Here is a 17,041-nt window from a genome sequence, read left to right on the forward strand (position 1 = left end):
GCTAGGAGACCAAGTGGGCGGAGCTTAGCCTTCTAACTGGCAACAATGGGATAAAAACAATTATTCCTCTCCCTCTAATGAGGACTTTCTTTTTCTTTTCTTTTTGTTGGATGAACGTAGAGGCCTGGATGAGGGGTTGTGCTGCCAAGTTTAGTGTTTCTGGGATGTGTAGTTTTGTTGTTTTGTCCTAGGCCGAAATTTCATTACCCTTTTATTTTGGGTGTTTTTATTGGGGAGGGAAATGCAGACATTTTGCTTGTTGCGCCATTCGCCTGAAACTAAGTAAAATCTCTGGGAACGAACAGAGGATGGGAGAAGAACCGTTGCATTTTGCCCTGAGTCTGGAAACGGTCTTCCGAATGATCACAAAGGCCACCTTGGTGTCAAAGAGAGAGCTGTTTCTTTATAAAAAGGAGAGTTAAAGTGCGATAAATGCTCACTATCCCAGGCCTGCGAGTCCACAGGAATTCCAGACAGGAAACAATCAGGGCCAGCTAACGCGTTCACAACAAAGGATTCCCCCAGGCAGGAATGCAGCCAGTCTTTGAAGCTGCAAGGCCATTCAATGCTAATCAAGTCGGCCAATGGCAACGTTCACAATTGCCTCCAAGACAAGAGTTCTTTCTCTCGCCCTGGACGTGATTCCACAGATAGATAAACCTCCCTTGCTTAGTTTTCCAAAATACCACACAAGCTCTGAGGATGCCTGCCATAAATGTGGGCGAAATGTCAGGAGAGAATGCTTTGGGAACACGGCCATAGTATTGTGCGGTTGCAAAGTTGCAGAGGTTGCATGGGATGGTGGGAGTTGCAGTTTGGCAAGGCACCAGCACTCTTGGGCGGAGGAGGTGAAAGGCCTTGCAAACCTCTCACTCCCAAGATTATTATTAGTAGTATTAGTATTATTTAAGATTACCCTGGATCAAAGAAATATCAATTAATATTACATTAAGTCCTAATGGCTTTTCTGTCTGTCGCCCTCCTGTGGGCAGAAGAATATTGCACTTGCCTTGAAACTCTGATTCTTTGCTCTCTGCTGCCATCCAATGGTCAGATAGAAAAGTGCAGCACAAAGGCGCCTTCAACGCTCGAGGCTGCACTTCCGCCTCTGTTGGCCGACAATTCAAGTTGGCCGACAATGGAGTCCCCTAGGTATGAAGCAGCCAGGCTTTGATGCTGCAAGGCTATTCAATGGGATTCAAGTTGGCCGACAATGGAGTCCCCTAGGTATGAAGCAGCCAGGCTTTGATGCTGCAAGGCTATTCAATGGGATTCAAGTTGGCCGACAATGGAGTCCCCTAGGTATGAAGCAGCCAGGCTTTGATGCTGCAAGGCTATTCAATGGGAATCAAGTTGGCCGACAATGGAGTCCCCTAGGTATGAAGCAGCCAGGCTTTGATGCTGCAAGGCTATTCAAGTTGGCCGACAATGGAGTCCCCTAGGTATGAAGCAGCCAGGCTTTGATGCTGCAAGGCTATTCAATGGGATTCAAGTTGGCCGACAATGGAGTTCCCTAGGTATGAAGCAGCCAGGCTTTGATGCTGCAAGGCTATTCAAGTTGGCCGACAATGGAGTCCCCTAGGTATGAAGCAGCCAGGCTTTGATGCTGCAAGGCTATTCAATGGGATTCAAGTTGGCCGACAATGGAGTCCCCTAGGTATGAAGCAGCCAGGCTTTGATGCTGCAAGGCTATTCAATGGCCAGGAATCCGCTCTGTGTGTTTGTCTCCATCCAGTGGTGAAAGGCGCGCATTGCGGGCGGAGAGAAAGTGAATAGGGAAGAAGCCGCTGTGTGTGTTTGTCTCCATCCAGTGGTGAAAGGCGCGCATTGCAGGCGGAGAGAAAATGAATGGGAAGAAGCCGCTGTGTGTGTTTGTCTCCATCCAGTGGTGAAAGGCGCGCATTGCAGGCGGAGAGAAAATGAATGGGAAGAAGCCGCTGTGTGTGTTTGTCTCCATCCAGTGGTGAAAGGCGCGCATTGCAGGCGGAGAGAAAATGAATGGGAAGAAGCCGCTGTGTGTGTTTGTCTCCATCCAGTGGTGAAAGGCGCGCATTGCAGGCGGAGAGAAAATGAATGGGAAGAAGCCGCTGTGTGTGTTTGTCTCCATCCAGTGGTGAAAGGCGCGCATTGCAGGCGGAGAGAAAATGAATGGGAAGAAGCCGCTGTGTGTGTTTGTCTCCATCCAGTGGTGAAAGGCGCGCATTGCAGGCGGAGAGAAAGTGAATAGGGAATAAGCCGCTGTGTGTGTTTGTCTCCATCCAGTGGTGAAAGGCGCGCATTGCAGGCGGAGAGAAAATGAATGGGAAGAAGCCGCTGTGTGTGTTTGTCTCCATCCAGTGGTGAAAGGCGCGCATTGCAGGCGGACTGGAAAATTCCCCGCATTGCCGTCAATGGAGACGGAGGAGGAGGATGAGGAGGAGGAGGATGAGGACGAAGGCCTCTCCATGGAATATTCTTCAAATACCCTATATACCCGGATATAAGCCGACCCGAATATAAACCGAGGCATCTAATTTTACCACAAAAAAAACCCTGGGAAATCATTGACTCCAGTATAAGCCGAGGGTGGGAAATTTCAGAAATAAAAATAGATACCAATAAAATTACATTGTGGGTGAAACGTCAGGAGAGAATGCTTCTGGAAACCAATTATTATTACTTAGATTGTACTATATTAATCATATACCACAATGTCTATAATACACCCCTAGTATGTTATATTATTAGTATTATGTCACATTTTAGTGCTAAATCATAAGTTGCATAAGAGATGTGGGCGAAACGTCAGGAGAGAATGCTTCTGGGAAACCAATTATTATTTCTTAGATTGTACTATATTAATCATATACCACAATGTCTATAATACACCCCTAGTATGTTATATTATTAGTATTATGTCACATTTTAGTGCTAAATCAAAAGTTGCATAAGAGATGTGGGCGAAACGTCAGGAGAGAATGCTTCTGGGAAACCAATTATTATTTCTTACATTGTACTATATTAATCATATACCACAATGTCTATAATACACCACGAGTATGTTATATTATTAGTATTATGTCACATTTTAGTGCTAAATCATAAGTTGCATAAGAGATGTGGGCGAAACGTCAGGAGAGAATGCTTCTGGGAAATCAATTATTATTTCTTACATTGTACTATATTAATCATATACCACAATGTCTATAATACACCCCTAGTATGTTATATTATTAGTATTATGTCACATTTTAGTGCTAAATCATAAGTTGCATAAGAGATGTGGGCGAAATGTCAGGAGAGAATGCTTCTGGGAAACCAATTATTTTTTCTTAGATTGTACTATATTAATCATATACCACAATGTCTATAAAACACCACGAGTATGTTATATTATTAGTATTATGTCACATTTTAGTGCTAAATCAAAAGTTGCATAAGAGATGTGGGCGAAACGTCAGGAGAGAATGCTTCTGGGAAACCAATTATTTTTTCTTAGATTGTACTATATTAATCATATACCATGGTTCAGCCTCCTTTCTTGGGGATTCATCTGGAAAGAGTTGAAAGAGGAGAGAGACGCCTTTCCTTTGGGGAGTCACTTTTACCTCAGGAAAGGCTTTTCTTCCCGTCCAGAGGACCCTCTCTCTCCCACTCGGTTTTAGGTTGGTTTCCTTGTTGTTTTGGGGGTTCTTTCATTCCCTCAGGAATCCCCTCAAAAGTGAAATACAAAGAGGAGGAAAGGCCTGCTTTATTATATTACTCTGGTCTTAAATTTTCAAAAACGGCCTCAAATAGCACCAGGTCTTTCTCCAGATAAAGGTGGATAAAGGCTTTGTGAAACAGAAAGAAGGAAACTATTTCGTTGATTAAGACTTCCATGAGGTTTTGCCTCCGAAATCACCTCGTCACAAAGCCTTTCTCTAGTAAGAGAGAAGATACAGTTGGAAACAATGTTCACTGAAATATTTACAAAATCATTAAAGTATTGACAAACATAGTCATAAAAAATATTTGCAGAAACATTTGCCCAAAATAAGCAAAGTATTTGGGGAAAAATATTCATAAAAATATTCACAAACGTATTCAGAAAAAAACAATCATGGAAACATTCACAAACATTGAAATAAAATATTCACCCAAAAAAATCATACAAATATTTGCGGAAATATTTGCCAAAAATAAGCAAAATATTCAGAAAAAAATATTCACAAATACAGTAGAGTCTCACTTATCCAACACTCGCTTATCCAACGTTCTGGATTATCCAACGCATTTTTGTAGTCCATGTTTTCAATAAATCCTGATATTTAGGTGCTAAATTCGTAAATACAGTAATTACTACATAGTATTACTGCATATTGAACGACTTTTTCTGTCAAATTTGTTGTATAACATAATGTTTTGGTGCTTAATTTGTAAAATCATAAACTAATTTAATGTTTAATAGGCTTTTCCTTAATCTCTCCTTATTATCCAACGTATTCACTTATCCAACGTTCTGTCAGCCCGTTTACGTTGGATAAGCGGGACTCTACTGTAATACCTGCTTTATTGATGAATAGTTTATTATTCTATCACCTCAAAAATGACAAAACTTTTGTCCAGAGAAAGACAAAGAACAACATTTTTGGAAATTTACACCATTTGATTTATTTCCAGCCTTAAGACCCACAAAGGGCCATAAAGAGCCAGGTGGCTTTACTCTGAGCCATAAGTTTTACCTCAGAATATGTTTTTTCTGTCATCTGGAGAACTTCTTTTCACTTTATTCATGTATGTTTCCTTATTATTTCAGAAATTTCTTTATCGAACCTTTACCTCAGAAAAGCCTTGTGAAATAGAAAGAAGAAAATGCCAATTTTATTTATTAAGAGATTGTCACCTCAGACTTTACCTCAGAAATGGCCAAGCCTTGTGAAACGGAAGGGAGAAACAAAGGCAAAACTTTTGAAAATTAGCACAGCTTTTTCTGAAGGGACCAGGTGAATATTGTTGCATTTTATTTATTATAATCTGAAATAATAATTGGTTTCCAGAAGCATTCTCTCCTGACGTTTCGCCCACATCTATGGCAGGAAACCATAGATTGCTGGTGAAGTTTTTATATACAGTAGAGTCTCACTTATCCAACGTAAACGGGCCGGCAGAACGTTGGATAAGCGAATATGTTGGATAATAAGGAGGGATTAAGGAAAAGCCTATTAAACATCAAAATAGGTTATGATTTTACAAATTAAGCACCAAAACATCATGTTTTACAACAAATTTGACAGAAAAAGTACAGTAGAGTCTCACTTATCCAACACAAACGGGCCGACAGAACGTTGGATAAGCGAATATGTTGGATAATAAGGAGGGATTAAGGAAAAGCCTATTAAACATCAAAATAGGTTATGATTTTACAAATTAAGCCCCAAAACATCACGTTTTACAACAAATTTGACAGAAAAAGTACAGTAGAGTCTCACTTATCCAACACAAACAGGCCGGCAGAACGTTGGATAAGCGAATATGTTGGATAATGAGGAGGGATTAAGGAAAAGCCTATTAAACATCAAAATAGGTTATGATTTTACAAATTAAGCCCCAAAACATCACGTTTTACAACAAATTTGACAGAAAAAGTACAGTAGAGTCTCACTTATCCAACACAAACGGGCCGACGGAACGTTGGATAAGCGAATATGTTGGATAATAAGGAGGGATTAAGGAAAAGCCTATTAAACATCAAAATAGGTTATGATTTTACAAATTAAGCCCCAAAACATCACGTTTTACAACAAATTTGACAGAAAAAGTACAGTAGAGTCTCACTTATCCAACATAAACGGGCCGACAGAACGTTGGATAAGCGAATATGTTGGATAATAAGGAGGGATTAAGGAAAAGCCTATTAAACATCAAAATAGGTTATGATTTTACAAATTAAGCCCCAAAACATCACGTTTTACAACAAATTTGACAGAAAAAGTACAGTAGAGTCTCACTTATCCAACACAAACAGGCCGGCAGAACGTTGGATAAGCGAATATGTTGGATAATGAGGAGGGATTAAGGAAAAGCCTATTAAACAGCAAAATAGGTTATGATTTTACAAATTAAGCCCCAAAACATCATGTTTTACAACAAATTTGACAGAAAAAGTACAGTAGAGTCTCACTTATCCAACACAAACGGGCCGACGGAACGTTGGATAAGCGAATATGTTGGATAATGAGGAGAGATTAAGAAAAAACCTATTAAACATCAAAATAGGTTATGATTTTACAAATTAAGCCCCAAAACATCACGTTTTACAACAAATTTGACAGAAAAAGTACAGTAGAGTCTCACTTATCCAACATAAACGGGCTGGCAGAACGTTGGATAAGCGAATATGTTGGATAATGAGGAGGGATTAAGGAAAAGCCTATTAAACAGCAAAATAGGTTATGATTTTACAAATTAAGCCCCAAAACATCACGTTTTACAACAAATTTGACAGAAAAAGTACAGTAGAGTCTCACTTATCCAACACAAACGGGCCGACGGAACGTTGGATAAGCGAATATGTTGGATAATGAGGAGAGATTAAGAAAAAACCTATTAAACATCAAAATAGGTTATGATTTTACAAATTAAGCCCCAAAACATCACGTTTTACAACAAATTTGACAGAAAAAGTACAGTAGAGTCTCACTTATCCAACATAAACGGGCTGGCAGAACGTTGGATAAGCGAATATGTTGGATAATGAGGAGGGATTAAGGAAAAGCCTATTAAACAGCAAAATAGGTTATGATTTTACAAATTAAGCCCCAAAACATCATGTTTTACAACAAATTTGACAGAAAAAGTACAGTAGAGTCTCACTTATCCAACACAAACGGGCCGACGGAACGTTGGATAAGCGAATATGTTGGATAATGAGGAGAGATTAAGAAAAAACCTATTAAACATCAAAATAGGTTATGATTTTACAAATTAAGCCCCAAAACATCACGTTTTACAACAAATTTGACAGAAAAAGTACAGTAGAGTCTCACTTATCCAACATAAACGGGCTGGCAGAACGTTGGATAAGCGAATATGTTGGATAATGAGGAGGGATTAAGGAAAAGCCTATTAAACATCAAAATAGGTTATGATTTTACAAATTAAGTCCCAAAACATCATGTTTTACAACAAATTTGACAGAAAAAGTACAGTAGAGTCTCACTTATCCAACACAAACGGGCCGACGGAACGTTGGATAAGCGAATATGTTGGATAATGAGGAGAGATTAAGAAAAAACCTATTAAACATCAAAATAGGTTATGATTTTACAAATTAAGCCCCAAAACATCATGTTTTACAACAAATTTGACAGAAAAAGTACAGTAGAGTCTCACTTATCCAACACAAACGGGCCGACGGAACGTTGGATAAGCGAATATGTTGGATAATGAGGAGGGATTAAGGAAAAGCCTATTAAACATCAAAATAGGTTATGATTTTACAAATTAAGCCCCAAAACATCATGTTTTACAACAAATTTGACAGAAAAAGCAGTTCAATACGCAGTAATGTTATGTTGTCATTACTTTATGAATTTAGCACCAAAATATCACGATATATTGAAAACGTTGACTATAAAAATGTGTTGGATAATCCTGAACGTTGGATAAGTGAGACTACTGTATCTATTTTAGATGACAACGGAGTGCGCATGCGTCGAGCCGCTCCCTGCTTTCCTGCCCAAATGGGCGAAGCCCTCTCTGAGCCTGTGACGTGCGGGAGAATCGTCCAATCGGGCGGCGGCAGAGGGAGGAGGGGTGGGACCATGGCCGAAAAGGCGGCCGTGGTGGAGGCGGGGCTTCTTCTTGGCGCCTCAGCCGTGAATTTACCTCAGGAAACGGGGCCTCGTTTGGCGCCCAGTTGAAGAGTTGAAAGAGGAGAGAGACGCCTTTCCTTTGGGGAGTCACTTTTACCTCAGGAAAGGCTTTTCTTCCCGTCCAGAGGACCCTCTCTCTCCCACTCGGTTTTAGGTTGGTTTCCTTGTTGTTTTGGGGGTTCTTTCATTCCCTCAGGAATCCCCTCAAAAGTGAAATACAAAGAGGAGGAAAGGCCTGCTTTATTATATTACTCTGGTCTTAAATTTTCAAAAACGGCCTCAAATAGCACCAGGTCTTTCTCCAGATAAAGGTGGATAAAGGCTTTGTGAAACAGAAAGAAGGAAACTATTTCGTTGATTAAGACTTCCATGAGGTTTTGCCTCAGAAATCACCTCGTCACAAAGCCTTTCTCTAGGAAGAGAGAAGATACAGTTGGAAACAATGTTCACTGAAATATTTACAAAATCATTAAAGTATTGACAAACATAGTCATAAAAAATATTTGCAGAAACATTTGCCCAAAATAAGCAAAGTATTTGGGGAAAAATATTCATAAAAATATTCACAAACGTATTCAGAAAAAAACAATCATGGAAACATTCACAAACATTGAAATAAAATATTCACCCAAAAAAATCATACAAATATTTGCGGAAATATTTGCCAAAAATAAGCAAAATATTCAGAAAAAAATATTCACAAATACAGTAGAGTCTCACTTATCCAACACTCGCTTATCCAACGTTCTGGATTATCCAACGCATTTTTGTAGTCCATGTTTTCAATAAATCCTGATATTTAGGTGCTAAATTCGTAAATACAGTAATTACTACATAGTATTACTGCATATTGAACGACTTTTTCTGTCAAATTTGTTGTATAACATAATGTTTTGGTGCTTAATTTGTAAAATCATAAACTAATTTAATGTTTAATAGGCTTTTCCTTAATCTCTCCTTATTATCCAACGTATTCACTTATCCAACGTTCTGTCAGCCCGTTTACGTTGGATAAGCGGGACTCTACTGTAATACCTGCTTTATTGATGAATAGTTTATTATTCTATCACCTCAAAAATGACAAAACTTTTGTCCAGAGAAAGACAAAGAACAACATTTTTGGAAATTTACACCATTTGATTTATTTCCCGCCTTAAGACCCACAAAGGGCCATAAAGAGCCAGGTGGCTTTACTCTGAGCCATAAGTTTTACCTCAGAATATGTTTTTTCTGTCATCTGGAGAACTTCTTTTCACTTTATTCATGTATGTTTCCTTATTATTTCAGAAATTTCTTTATCGAACCTTTACCTCAGAAAAGCCTTGTGAAATAGAAAGAAGAAAATGCCAATTTTATTTATTAAGAGATGGTCATCTCAGACTTTACCTCAGAAATGGCCAAGCCTTGTGAAACGGAAGGGAGAAACAAAGGCAAAACTTTTGAAAATTAGCACAGCTTTTTCTGAAGGGACCAGGTGAATATTGTTGCATTTTATTTATTATAATCTGAAATAATAATTGGTTTCCAGAAGCATTCTCTCCTGACGTTTCGCCCACATCTATGGCAGGAAACCATAGATTGCTGGTGAAGTTTTTATATATCTGCCAAATGTCCAGGGTGGGAGAAAGAACTCTTGTCTGTTGGAGGCCAATGTGAATGCTGCTATTGGCCACCTTGATTAGCATTGAATGGCCTGCAGTTTCAAGGCCTGGCTGCTTCCTGCCTGGGGGAATCCTGTGTTTGGAGGTGTTAGCTGGCCCTGCTTTTTGAGGTGGCAGCCCAGAAACTCACAACAACCCAGTGATTCCGGCCATGAAAGCCTTTGACAACACATGGCAACATTTTTGAAAATTCACACAGCTTTCCAGAGGAAATGAGTAGAATAATAATTGCATTTTTTTTACCAATCTGATTTATTTCCAGCCTTAAGACCCATAACATGCTATGCTGAAAATTATATATATATATATATATATATATATATATATATATATATATATATATATAATTTTGTATATAATGGACAATATAATATATTATAATCTAATGAATATACATATAATATTGATAGTAATATTGTAATGTAATACAATTTAATAATAAAACAATGATATTGATTATATATTATATATATTATATATAATTATATATGTACATACAAAGTATTATATTAGCATACACAATAATAGCATTATATATTACTATATTGTACTATACCATCATACTGTAATATTATTAGAAATATTACATGTAATATATAAAATAATTAATATTATATTTCATTAGTATTTGAATTATATTGTATTACATTATAATATTCTCAATATTATATTTATATTCAATATATTATATTATGATATATCATTGTCTATTATATTGTATATTATATACAATATACTATATATACACAATACATATTATATTATTAGCATAGCATGTTACGGGAGACAAGATGGGAACTGTCTTCCTGGCCTTGCAAAATAGAAAGAAGACAATGCCTGTTTTTTTTTTCTGAAAGCTTTCTTCCCACTCACTCTTCTCCCAGCGCTGAATTCAAGTCAAAGGGAAGAAAGGGAAGAAACAAAAGGTCGAAGAGACAGAAGACAGAAGATGCTTGAAGACACTCTCGCAAGGACACCGCCCGCCCCCCAAAAAAGGTCATTGTCAGGGTAATGGGTGTCAGGCTAGGCATTTCATGTCTATCTTTGCAATAAAAAACAGGCTACCTGTGTGCTAGGCTTTTGCATGAAGAACACGGTTCCCCTCGTGTGTGGCATCGAAGGTTCCCACTCGGGAACGGACGGGTCCTCCCTTTGTTCTAGGCAGATGATGGGGGTTTTCCTATACAAGCCGTAGGGGCCACAGCTTGGGGGGCAGCGGGGGGCCCGGCCCTGGCACCGCGGGGAGCAGCACACCTTACGGGCATTTTAAAAGCTCCCTTAAACTTAGACAGTGGCTAGCAATAAAAATATTAATACCTTAACTCACCTACTAACCCTACTAACACCATTCTAACTAGGGCAGGCTGGCCTTTTAAATAGGACTGTGTTTTGCCTGCTGGCAAGAACCAAGCTGGGAGGGAAGGGGGCCTCCTGGCCCCCCATAGAAGGGCTCCCCTAGAAGGACATTCAAAAGGCCCGCAAGGTGTCCTGAGAGCAGCCCCTGGGGCCCTCAGTGTGCCCCCCACGGTGCCAGGGCTGGGCCCCCCGCTCTCCCCCAACCCATGACCCCTGCCGCCTGTATCTCGTCCGCCCAGGGCCAACGGACGCCCCCTCCCTCCCCGGGCGGAGCTTCGGCGCCACACACAAGGGGAGGCCAGCCGTGGCCGCCAGAACATGGCCAACCTGGTTTTGGACTGCAAACATAGGCATGTAGGGACCCCCTTTTATTTATGTAAGGCCACCCACCCAGGGGACCTGGTTAAAGGGGATCCTCTATTCTTAAAGTAAGGCCTATAGAGATCTCCTATCCAGAAACTAAGGCGGCTTGGCCTATAGAGATCCCCTTTTGTTAAACTAAGGTGGCCTGGCCTATAGAGATCTCTTGTTGTTAAACTAAGGTGGCCTGGCCTATAGAGATCTCCTATTCTTTAAGGTAACGCCAGGCGATGTGGAGATCCCTGGTTCTTTTAACCCTTAAGGCCAACCGTGGGGAGATCCCTGGTTCTTTTAACCCTTAAGGCCAACCGTGGGGAGATCCCTGGTTCTTTTAACCCTTAAGGCCAACCGTGGGGAGATCCCTGGTTCTTTTAACCCTTAAGGCCAACCGTGGGGAGATCCCTGGTTCTTTTAACCCTTAAGGCCAACCGTGGGGAGATCCCTGGTTCTTTTAACCCTTAAGGCCAACCGTGGGGAGATCCCTGGTTCTTTTAACCCTTAAGGCCAACCGTGGGGAGATCCCTGGTTCTTTTAACCCTTAAGGCCAACCGTGGGGAGATCCCTGGTTCTTTTAACCCTTAAGGCCAACCGTGGGGAGATCCCTGGTTCTTTTAACCCTTAAGGCCAACCGTGGGGAGATCCCTGGTTCTTTTAACCCTTAAGGCCTGCCTGGGGAGATATCCTATTCTTTTTTCATGAAAAGTCGGGTATAGACCTTCTCTTTTCTCTCCCGTTTCATGTGCCTGGACTCCCGGAGGGCTCCTGCCGGACACCGTCTCCCATCGGCCGAGAGGGATCCTTCCTGTTTGGAAAGCATCTGCTACACAGGTAAAAAGAAGATTCCGGGAAGGAGATTCCTACAGCGGAGCCCTAAAGCCAGGTGAGACGTTCCTTCCAACCTCCACGGCTGCTTTGCACACACACACATGACACACACATGACACACACACACACGCATATACAGCTGGGGGCCCTCAGGGACTCTCCCCCCAATAGATCGGGGACTCCCACTCCGGCAATTGGCCATTGGAAATGCCTTGAAGCAGTTTGGGGCTTCCGGCCAAGCGCTCGCAAAGAGAACCCATTCAAGGTATACGTGGAGCCCCTTTTATTTATTATTTATTGACAGCATTTCTATTCCGCCCTTCTTTCTCACCCCAAAGGGGACTCAGGGCGGATCACATGACACATATAGGCAAACATTCAGTGCCTTTTAACATAGAACAAAGACAAACAAACATAAGCTCCGAGCGGGTCTCGAACTCATGACCTCCTGGTCAGAGTGATTCCTTGCAGTTATAATTGCAGCTGGCTTGCTCTCCCGCCTGCGCCACAGCCCGGGCCAACCTTGATAAAAAGGGCCTGGCACGTGGAAAACTCTATTTGTAAGGCAAACCCTCGTTAAAGGAGGTTTGCAATTAATTTAAAACCAGGCTTCTGAGGGACCCGCTGCGTTTAAAGCCAAACCTAGCAGGTGGGAACCTCTCTTGTTGGATAAAGGAGATCCCCTCTGGTTAACGTAAGGGGAGGGACCCTCCATTTTTAATAGGATGCCTGGCAGAATCTTAACCTCAATGCAGGCCTATGGGGTCCAGCCTTATTCTCAATGACTGCATAGCCAGGCATGAAGGGACCCCATATTATTAATTTGAAGCCTGGTAAAAAGAGATTTATGTATTTATTTATTTACTACATTTATACCCCGCCCTCTTTTCCCTTAAAGGGGACTCAGAGCGGCTTACAAGTTATATTTATATACACTATCTCATTAGCATAGCACAATATTAGCATTATATATTACTACATTGCACTATACCACTATATAGAAATATTGTTAGCAATATTACATTTAAAATATAATATGTAATTAATATTATTGTATCATTGTTAGTATTATATTGCATTATTTATTTATTTATTAGATTTATATGCTGCCCTTCTCACCCCGAAGGGGACTCAGAACGGCTTAAAAATTAAATTTACATACAATATTATATTATTAGCATAGTACAATACTGGCAATAAATTACTATATTGTACTATATCAATATATGGTAGTATTATTAGTAATATTACATGCAAAATATAATATATAATTAATATTATTATATTGTATTATTAATATATCGTATTACAATATAATATTATGAATATATGTATATACAATATGTTGTAATTATTATATATTAAATTATATATATATATATATATATATACACACACACACACAGTAGAGTCTCATTTATCCAACATAAACGGGCCAGCAGAATGTTGGATAAGCGAATATGTTGGATAATAAGGAGGGATTAAGGAAAAGCCTATTAAACATCAAATTAGTTTATGATTTTACAAATTAAGCACCAAATCATCATGTTATACAACAAATTTCACAAAAAAAGTAGTTCAATATGCAGTAATGCTATGTAGTAATTACTGTATTTATGAATTTAGTACCAAAATATCATGATGTCTTGAAAACATTGTCTACAAAAATGCGTTGGATAAGCGAGTGTTGGATAAGTGAGACTCTACTGTATATAAAAATTAGAATAGCATGTTATTAGGGGAGGAGCATCTTAATTATTAGATGTCAGTATTAGTCATTAGATGTTAATATTAGTTATTCATATTAGTATCAATATTACATTAATATACAATAGAGCAGGGGTCCCCAAACTAAGGCCCGTGTGCGGGATGCGGCCCATCGAAGCCATTTATCCGGCCCCCACAGCACAACCCTTATTATTATTATTATTATTATTATTATTATTATTATTATTATTATTATTAGCATTGAGGCTGGGTGGCCATCTGTCAGGGGTGCTTTGCTTGTGCTTTCGGTGCACAAAGGCAGAAAGGGATTGGACTCAATGGCCAACCCTTCCAACCCTCATAATTATTATTATTATTATTATTAATTATTATTATTATTGCTTGGTGGCCAACTATAGTCTGGCCCTGCAATGGTCTGAAGGATCGTGAACTGGCTCCCTGTTTAAAAGGTTTGGGGACCCCTGCAATAGAGTATATTATTATCCTAGCACAATGTTATTATGTTATATAGTAGTATGTATGTTAATATTATTTATTCATATTAGTATCAATATGACATTAATATACAATAGAGTATATTATCCTAGCACAATATTCATATGTTCTATAGTAGTATGTTGTTGCTAGGGGGAGGGGCCCCCCACTGATGGGGAGGGCCCCCCCACTGAGATCCCCTGTCATTAATGTTAGACCAGGCATTTAACGCCTACCTTTGCATTCAAGAGCAGGCTCCTAGGCCTTTGCATTCAAGAGCAGTGCGCTAGGCCTTTGCGCAAGGAACACCACCCACGGCTCCCCTTGTGCGTGGCGTTGAGGCCCCACTCGGTGACGGACGGGTCCTCCCTTTGCCCTGGGCAGGTCGTGGGGGGGGGGGTCTCCCTGCACAGGCAGGGGGTCACGGCTGGGGGGAGAGCGGGGGCCCGGCCTTGGCACCCCCCTGGGGACCCGAGGGGCCGCTCTCAGCCCACGTCACGGGCATTTTAAAACGTCCCCGGGATGTAGTAGCTCAGATTAATCCCTGCACTAACCGCTAACCCTACTAACCCAGTTCTAACCCGGGCAGGCTAGGCTTTTAAATAGGACTGTTTTTGCCTGTTGGCAAGAACCAAGTGGGAGGGGGCCTCCGGGCCTCCCGTGGGAAGAAGGGCTCCGGCCCCCCCGGCCCCCCGGCCCCTGCCCTGTGCTGGGAGCCCCCCGCCCGGGCCCCCAGAGGCCTCCCTGTGGTACCGGGCTTGGCCCCCATCCGCTCTGCCCCCATCCGACGGCCTAGGAAAGCCCCCCACCATCCGCCCAGGGCCAACGGACGGCCCTCCCTCCCAGGGGCAGCCGCGTTCCTCACGCAAAGGTCTGGCGCACGGGAGCCTGTTTCTGAATGCAAACGTGGGGCCCAGGACCCCCCCCCTTGTCTCCGTGCAGGGCCACCCCCCCAGGGACCCCCACAAATGCCTGGTGACAGGGGATCCTCTCCTCTTAGCAGGAGGAAAAGCCACGTGCGTAAAGCGGTGCCTTTGCTCCCGTCGTTCCCAAGAGCCCCCCAAAAGCGAGATGCTCCCCTGGGTTCAGCCCTCCTGACCCCTGTCTTCTCCCTTGTTCCATGTCTCCAAAATCCCCGAGGGAGGGGCTCCTCCTGGACAAGAGCCAAGGACGGAAGGACGGACGGACGGACGGACGGAGATCCCAGAGAGAGAGCGGAGAGCAGGACGCCTTGCCTTTTCCCAGCTGCTGAGGTCGACCCCTTTCCAACGAGGTCAGCTTTCAAGAAGAAAACTCTTCCCAAAAAAGTGTGTTCTGGTTATTATTCAAAGGCACAACGTTCAATATTTGACAGCATTAAACATCTAGATTACAGGACAGTTTATGTTACTGCATTTTATACACCTGACCTTGTTTTTACAAATAAAGTACCTGTATAATTTTTGCCTCTATATATATATTGTACTATGCTCAGACTCATTGTTCTGATATGCTGTTATATGGTTTAATTGTTTATATTGTTTATATTTTTAATGTATGACTGTTTATTACATGTGACATTGGGCTTGTTTCCCATGTGAGCCACCCCGAGTCCTCCTGGGGGAGATGGGAGCGGGAATATAAAAATAAAGTATTATTTTGTATTATTATTATTATTTATAATATTTATTATATATAATTTTCTTGCACCCCAAGTACCTCTGGCAAGTGCCAAAGAGTATTTAACTCTGCCTACATGGCACTAAAGTGTATTTATATGTTGATTGTTCCTATTGATTTTATGTTAAGTTTTTTTTGCTTTGTATAATAAGGCATTGAATTTTTGCCTTAATAATAATAATTTTATGAATGTTTTAATGTCACTGAATTTTAAATTGGATTGAAATGTCATTGTAATTGTTTATATGTGTATTTTCTATTTGTAAGCCATCCTGAGTCTCCCCTTATTGGGTGAGAAGGTTTGGGAAGAAATACTGTCATAAATAAATAAATATTCTGTGTCCAGGTTGGTTCATGGTTGACTTCTCTGGCAGGATGAGTCTGCAGGGCCTTTCCTGTCCCATGCAGCCGTGGGCAAGTCTACACAGGGACCACCAAGCCCAGCACTCTGCCCCGCAGCAAGCATGCAACAGAAAAGGCACTGCAGACACTCCTGCGCCTGCGCGGCCTGCATAAGAGATGTGGGCGAAACGTCAGGAGAGAATGCTTCTGGGAAACCAATTATTTTTTTCTTAGATTGTACTATATTAATCATATACCACAATGTCTATAATACACCACGAGTATATTATATTATTAGTATTATGTCACATTTTAGTGCTAAATCAAAAGTTGCATAAGAGATGTGGGCGAAACGTCAGGAGAGAATGCTTCTGGGAAACCAATTATTATTTCTTAGATTGTACTATATTAATCATATACCACAATGTCTATAATACACCCCTAGTATGTTATATTATTAGTATTATGTCACATTTTAGTGCTAAATCAAAAGTTGCATAAGAGATGTGGGCGAAACGTCAGGAGAGAATGCTTCTGGGAAACCAATTATTATTTCTTAGATTGTACTATATTAATCATATACCACAATGTCTATAATACACCACGAGTATGCTGCAAGGCTATTCAAGTTGGCCAACAATGCAGTCCCCTAGGTATGAAGCAGCCAGGCTTTGATGCTGCAAGGCTATTCAATGGGATTCAAGTTGGCCGACAATGGAGTCCTCTAGGTATGAAGCAGCCAGGCTTGGATGCTGCAAGGCTATTCAATGGGATTCAAGTTGGCCGACAATGGAGTCCTCT

The 17,041-nt window shown here is 41.0% G+C and overlaps 1 long non-coding RNA gene across 2 annotated transcripts; it reads left to right on the top strand.

Annotated features, from left to right (window-relative positions):
- Positions 1-3,498: 3,498 nt before the first annotated feature.
- Positions 3,499-15,891, top strand: LOC134293044 (uncharacterized). 2 transcript variants are annotated; one of them, XR_010000107.1, is made up of 4 exons: positions 3,499-3,644; positions 4,778-4,964; positions 9,123-9,309; positions 10,381-15,891. It is a non-coding gene; the product is annotated as an uncharacterized LOC134293044 (long non-coding RNA). The 2 variants fall into 2 exon arrangements; XR_010000108.1 differs by lacking the exons at positions 3,499-3,644; positions 4,778-4,964 and adding an exon at positions 7,775-7,989.
- Positions 15,892-17,041: the final 1,150 nt, after the last annotated feature.

This window comes from Anolis carolinensis, unplaced genomic scaffold (genome assembly GCF_035594765.1).
Source record: "Anolis carolinensis isolate JA03-04 unplaced genomic scaffold, rAnoCar3.1.pri scaffold_7, whole genome shotgun sequence".
Classification (NCBI taxonomy): Eukaryota; Metazoa; Chordata; class Lepidosauria; order Squamata; family Dactyloidae; genus Anolis; species Anolis carolinensis.